This window comes from Aristolochia californica, unplaced genomic scaffold (assembly GCF_029961685.1).
Source record: "Aristolochia californica isolate CCGP_79_NKW_82.1479 unplaced genomic scaffold, dmAriCali1.0.hap1 SCAF_8, whole genome shotgun sequence".
NCBI classification, from domain to species: domain Eukaryota; kingdom Viridiplantae; phylum Streptophyta; class Magnoliopsida; order Piperales; family Aristolochiaceae; genus Aristolochia; species Aristolochia californica.
This window is the reverse complement of record NW_027182279.1, coordinates 8,310,291-8,316,493: the sequence shown is the minus strand read 5'-3', so window position 1 is coordinate 8,316,493 and position 6,203 is coordinate 8,310,291. Positions and strand designations below refer to the sequence as shown.

General features: G+C 35.1%; 1 pseudogene; it reads left to right on the top strand.

Annotated features, from left to right (window-relative positions):
• The first annotated feature begins 4,014 nt into the window (after positions 1-4,014).
• LOC137939634 (5S ribosomal RNA) lies at positions 4,015-4,133 on the top strand (annotated as a pseudogene).
• Positions 4,134-6,203: the final 2,070 nt, after the last annotated feature.

Sequence of the window (6,203 nt, the reverse complement as noted above, 5' to 3'; positions counted from 1 at the left end):
TCTCGACTCCCGGTTGGTCCCGTTCCTCACTTCCAGTCGCCTGGAGACCGGCATTGCGCACAATTGATTCTCGGTCGAGAGACGTTGCTTCGGTGGGTGGCAATGAACACCAGACAATACGTCGCGCAGCCGAGAGGAGCAGTCACAGAGCACAGAGAGAGAGAGAGAGACTGTAAAGGAAGCCTGTGTACACCAAGGTGTTGTGCTCGTCGGACGCACACCGGCGACAATGGAGCCAGAGGAAGTAGACGGCGGCGCGGGGATGGTGAGTAGAGTCCCAAACGGACGAGACGCCTGGCTATGAGCAGCCGAGAGCAGTGCGAGCGAACAAAGCAGAGACCTATGTTGTGTGCGTCGGTGTTCCGTGCTCTCATTGGAGTGCAGCCAAGGCCAGGAGCACGACATCGTGCTCTCCGGTTGTCCCGCACCACTGTACGTGTAAGAGCACCAAATATGCTCACAGCCCATCCAAGCCCAATGTTATCGTTGGATACATTTAATTCATATAAAAATAACAGGAAAAATAGAATATTTTAGTTTTCATTCTTTTTCATTTTAGCGCATATGGATTAAAAAATTGGATATGCATATATGAATGTTTAATATGCAAGTGTTAGTTAATTTTTATTTGCATAAAAATTGATTTTGGGTTTATGCATACTTAATCTTCTATGCATATTATGATTGACCTAAATATAAGAAATTAATAATTGGCATAAATTTTAGTCAATTATTTTGATGTCATATTTTGGTTTACATTTGAATAATTAAGTAATAACCACAACATTCTTAATTATGAAAAATGTCTAGTGACATTAAGTTTAATCACATAAAGTTAATGACATACAAATTTGATAATATCCAAGGAAATCTAATAATTTAACCTCACGTGGTAATTGTTATATTTAAGTGGTTAATTTGGATTGGATAGAAACATTTAAAAAAAAAATTTAGTCGTCTATAACAATACAAAATTTCTTTAGAGATAAATTTATGATGCCATTATAAAGTGATATAAATCGTTTATGTGTTATAATCTAAGCCTACTCACATGTTGATTTATTTTTTAAAATTTATTTACGTGGGTAAATATTCAATTTTTGGTTCCATTGCATGTTTTAGTAAGCATTGTTGTTTATTTTGTAATTCTTCAAACTTTATCTATTCTGAATTTTGATTCCTCCAATATTATTCCTCTTAATGGTAATAATTAAGCTCTTTGTTGGTCATTTCTTCTATTAAATAGCACTGACATTTATGACTCTTTCATTAGGAAAGTCATCACATTTTCTCTTGGGTCATATATGACTCTTTCATATCAGCTCTTCATCTCATGTTCAATTTCTTTTTTATAAGATTAACTTATTAGACTCCAGTTGATAAAGTACTGACACATTTTAGGTTATTCAATTTGTTGTTCTTTATGAAATCCTCTGGTAATGTCATGAGTTACTTTAGCACAAATGAGGAGAACCATGCTTTTAGTTCAAGTTATGAAGTTATAATTGGATATCTCATTTTTATGCTATGTTTTATTTTCTATTTGTTTTATTTGAGTAATTAAAAATATTAGGCATAGGAATTGATTCGTAAAATATTAAAAGAGAAAACAATTAATTGATTGTATAATGAGTACATTAAATAGAGAAAACTCACATAATCAAAATAAAATTAAACCTACCCATGTTCCACTTACAACTTGAATAGAACTCCTAATATGAAACAAAGTAAATCAGTATTACAGAATACTGATAAAATCAATAGATTTCTTATGTAAGATTCTATCCCATGAGACTCAAATAAGACTTTGTCCTACTAATTCTTCCACCATGAGATTCCTTTACCATGAAAATCATATTAGACTCTTCCATTTTGCTTCTTCAACACTCCCCTCAAATTGGAGTTGCTAACTTTCGCATGAAAAGAAATTTTCATCTCCTATCCTCCTCCATACTTAGATGTTCTTTATTTCTAAAAAAACAAATTTACCACCACTACTTCTCAACACCTCTTCTTTTGAACTTCTCCTTCTACTTCTCTCCATTAAGTGACCCTTTCCCTTTAAAGAGGCCCCAATTGTACATAGCTAATATGAGAGAAGGAAGCATCACTCCAAACGATAAAACTTCATATTCCTTTCAAAATGGTCTATGTTTGAAAAAAGACTCCATTCAATTTCAAATGCAGACAAGCCCAACTTTTGTGCATGAAAAAAAGAAAGTGTATTAATTATTTTAATGGTAGCTCACAAAAATATACTATTTTAATGGTAGCTCACAAAAATATACTACTTTGGTGAATAAAAAAACTTAACTCACTCTGACTGTTGGGTGCACTCTTGTTCTATGTAGGTAGTGGAAGTATAGCCAGTGCTCTAAAGTGATAAAAAAATACAAGAAGTTTGAAAAGAACAAAAAAAAAGACCTTTGAAAATAAGGGAAACTTCTTTGCATAAAATGAAGATGGTTTACACCCGTGGGTACAAAGCCTACTTATATTCAAACTAGGGATAAGAATCCTTATCCCCTCATCTTACATGGATTAGTATGATCTTCCCACCTAAGTACGAGGTTTACCCCATTATTTAAATTCAAACTTGGCAATATCACAAATGCCTAAATAAGCTCATAAAATATAATTCAAGAGCATTTGAATCGATCCAAGTTAAAATTTTAAATTTTAAATGAGATAAAGAAATTGATAGCCAGCCTCTACAACTTGAATGCACGCGCGCCACTCACCTACACACGTGCCTTGCCTATGTGGCTCACCCATGCACCTCACCTACATCCTCACCCACGCCTAGGTGGGGGGCAAGGGTTGGGTTGTGATTAATTAAATAACACATTTAATGTAATACATAACTATCTTGATCATATCTAATACTAATTAATTAATGACATTATGTATTTACTAATCATATAATTACTGATTAAGTAAGAAATAACTAAATACCCAATGATTTCTGCTAATTAATCAGCCAAGTGACATATTTAATGTAATAACTAATCAATTATTTAATAGAAAAGTAGTAATAAATTACTTATCTAATTAATTAAACATTTTCTAGTTATATAATTAGGATGGGTGACTTCCTCAGAAGTCCTCGTGTTGCACCCCTTTTTGCCCTATTTTCCACTGTCACTAGCTAATTTCTTCCTCGCAATGCTGCGGTTAGGGGTGACAAAACATATATATATATATATATATATATATTGACGGTTTGAAACTTTCAGGTAGAAGAGAAGGGGGAAAAAAATAAAAAAAAAAGAATGATTTTGTTTAGTTTTCCTTTATTAATGCAGTTCGCTACACTTTCGACACGGACGGTGAATGTTTTATTCTTTAATCCAACAACATAGTGCTCCTTTCTTATTTTTTATATCTTTATTTTTGCATAAGATTATAATTTATATTTTATTTTATGTAGGGAATGTGGAAAAGACCGACAGAACACGGGGGGATAGTGAAGCCGAGGAAGGGATTGGCAGGATGGAGAAGGTAACAACAACGAGTGCGATCATACTAGCACCAATGCACCAGATCCCATCAGGTTAAGCGCGCTTGGATGAGACTAGTACTAGGATGGTTGACCTCCTAGGAAGTCCTCGTGTAGCACCCCTTTTTCCCCATTTTTCCTTTGCCACCAACTAATTTCTCCCTCGCAATGCTACTGTTAGGGGTGGCAAAACATATATGTGTATATAGTTTGTTTTATTTTTTAACGATTCGAAACGTTTGAGTAGAAGAGAAGAGGGGAAAAAAGAAAAAAAAAGTACGATTTTGTTTTACTTTCCGTTATTAATGTAGTTTTGTTCAGTTTCAACACGGACGATGAAAGTTTTATTCTTTAAGCCAACAACAAAACACTTATAATTTTTTATATTCCGATTTTTTTTGAAGATTTTAATTTTTAATTTTATTTTATGGAGGAAATATGGAAAAGACCAACAAAATACGGGGGGAGAGGGAAGCTGGGGATGGGATTGGTAGGATGGAGAGGGAAACACAAATGGGTGCGATCATACCAACATTAATGCATTGAATCCCATCAAAACTCCGAAGTTAAACGTGTTTTGGCGATTGTTGTACTTGGATGGGTGACCTCCTAAGAAGTCCTCTTGTTGCACTCCTTTTTACCCTTTTTTCCTTTGCCACCAGTTAATTTCTCCCACATAATGTTGAGGTTAGGGGCAACAAAACGTATTTGTATATATAGTTTGTTTTCTTTTTTAACGGTTTGAAATGCTCTGGTAGAGGCGAAGAGGGAAAAAACTACGATTTTGTTTTGTTTTCCATTGTTAATGTAGTTCGGTTAAGCTTTAACATGGCCAGAGAACGTTTTATTTCTTTAATCCAATGACATAGCGTTTTTTTAATTTTTAATATCTTGATTTTTTCTTAAAATTTTTATTTTTTATTTTATTTTATGGAAAGAATGTGGAAAAGACCGACAGAACACGGGGGAAGAGGGAAGCCAAGGGATTGGTTAGATGGAGAGGATAACACAAACGGGTGCGATCAATAAAATTTGGCATTTTGATAAATGTGGTAGAAAGAAAAACTTCTGAGTAAGATATGCAAGCTAAAACATTTTTGCAATTTCAGTTGATGTAATAAAAATCAGTTTCTATTCTCTTTCTCCATTGAACTAACACATCAGCTCAGAAAATAGTTTTAGTTTTTAGACATGAAGAAGATTGGATTTTCAGCATAAATGATGCTAATGCTGACAGATTTCAGATCACCTTTGTGCTCACTCTAGGAAAACAACACACAAAGTAATTGACTTCAGTTCTAATAGGAGGGGTTAGTCAACTCACGCAGGAGATGAATTTCAACCACATTACTCAGTTCGTCTCCCGACATTGTTAGTGGAACACTAGCGCATGATTCATGTTGATGAATCAGAAGAACCCTAAAATCATCTCTACGGTTTAATTTTGGGAATTCGGATTCTGTAGAATATTGAGAATCATCCGGATGAAGCCGGTGGGATGCCTTGAACCCTCGTCGAATTTTTTCATTTCAGTCTCTCTTCTACACTCTTCCCTCCCTCGGTCTAATTCTTCTCGAGTCTCTTCTTCCTCCGAAATTTTTTTCCTTGCTCTCATCCTCCATCTCCCGTCTCCCTTCTCCCTTCTCTCTCTCGTTGCGAACGTCCTCTTGGCCTCCCACTCCCTTCTCCCTGTAGCTATTCTCTCTTCACCCAAAATACCTCCTGATTTCGTTTGATTTCCCCCATTTCAATTTCGATTTTCTTTGATTTTTTATATTTCGGTGTTGATTTCTTCAATTCTACTTCGATTCGGCTTCGATTTCGCCCTTCGACTACGGTTTTCCCCAAATTTAAGAAGGTATGCCTATACCCTGACTTTTTTTATTATTTTAGTGTTGTATTTGATTTAATTTTAATTTTTGTACGTAATGTGTATTAATTGTTGCTTAATTGTGGGATTTAGGGTTGCGGTTTATGGTTCAATTTTGTCTTCATAGGGTTTAATTTCTGGATTAGGGTTAGGGTTTAGTGTATTTAGGGTTTGGTGCTTGGTATTCTAGGGTTTACATTTAGGGTTTATTTTTTTTTTAGGGTTTAGTCTTTTTTTTTTTTTAAATTTTTTTAGGGTTCTTAGTGTTTGGGTTTTAGTGCTTTTAGGGGTTTTAAGGTTAGGGTTTAGGGTTTGGGTTCTGGTTCTAGAATTAGGGTTTAGGGTGTTGAGTCTAGTTCAAACAATGTTGAGTCTCCTACAAAGGCGTCCATTAGCCAACGAAACCCGACCTCCATCACTGACGAGGTACAGTTTGTAGTGACTGACCAGGGATGTTTGGTGGATTTGGACTTGATATATGTGTTTCTGCAATGTTTAGTGTATCTACAATGGAAATAGTTTAGTTAATTTTGAAATGTCTTAGAATATTGCTGAAAATTATTGAAGTGCTATAGAATGATTTTACCGTGTGGAGAGGAGATTCAAGTGTTATAAATATCCACCACTTGGTATTTTATTTTTTTTGGTTTGATGAGGACCATCTCGGATTTAGATTATAAATGGCTGTAAGAAGACCACAAATTGCTCGATATTATGACATTTGGATCTTCGAAGAAGATAACAAAATGTTCAATCTCTTGGTCGAACAGGTCAATCTAGGGAACAAGTTGCCCAACAGGGTTTGGAAGCATGGGGTATATATGGACCGTCGCC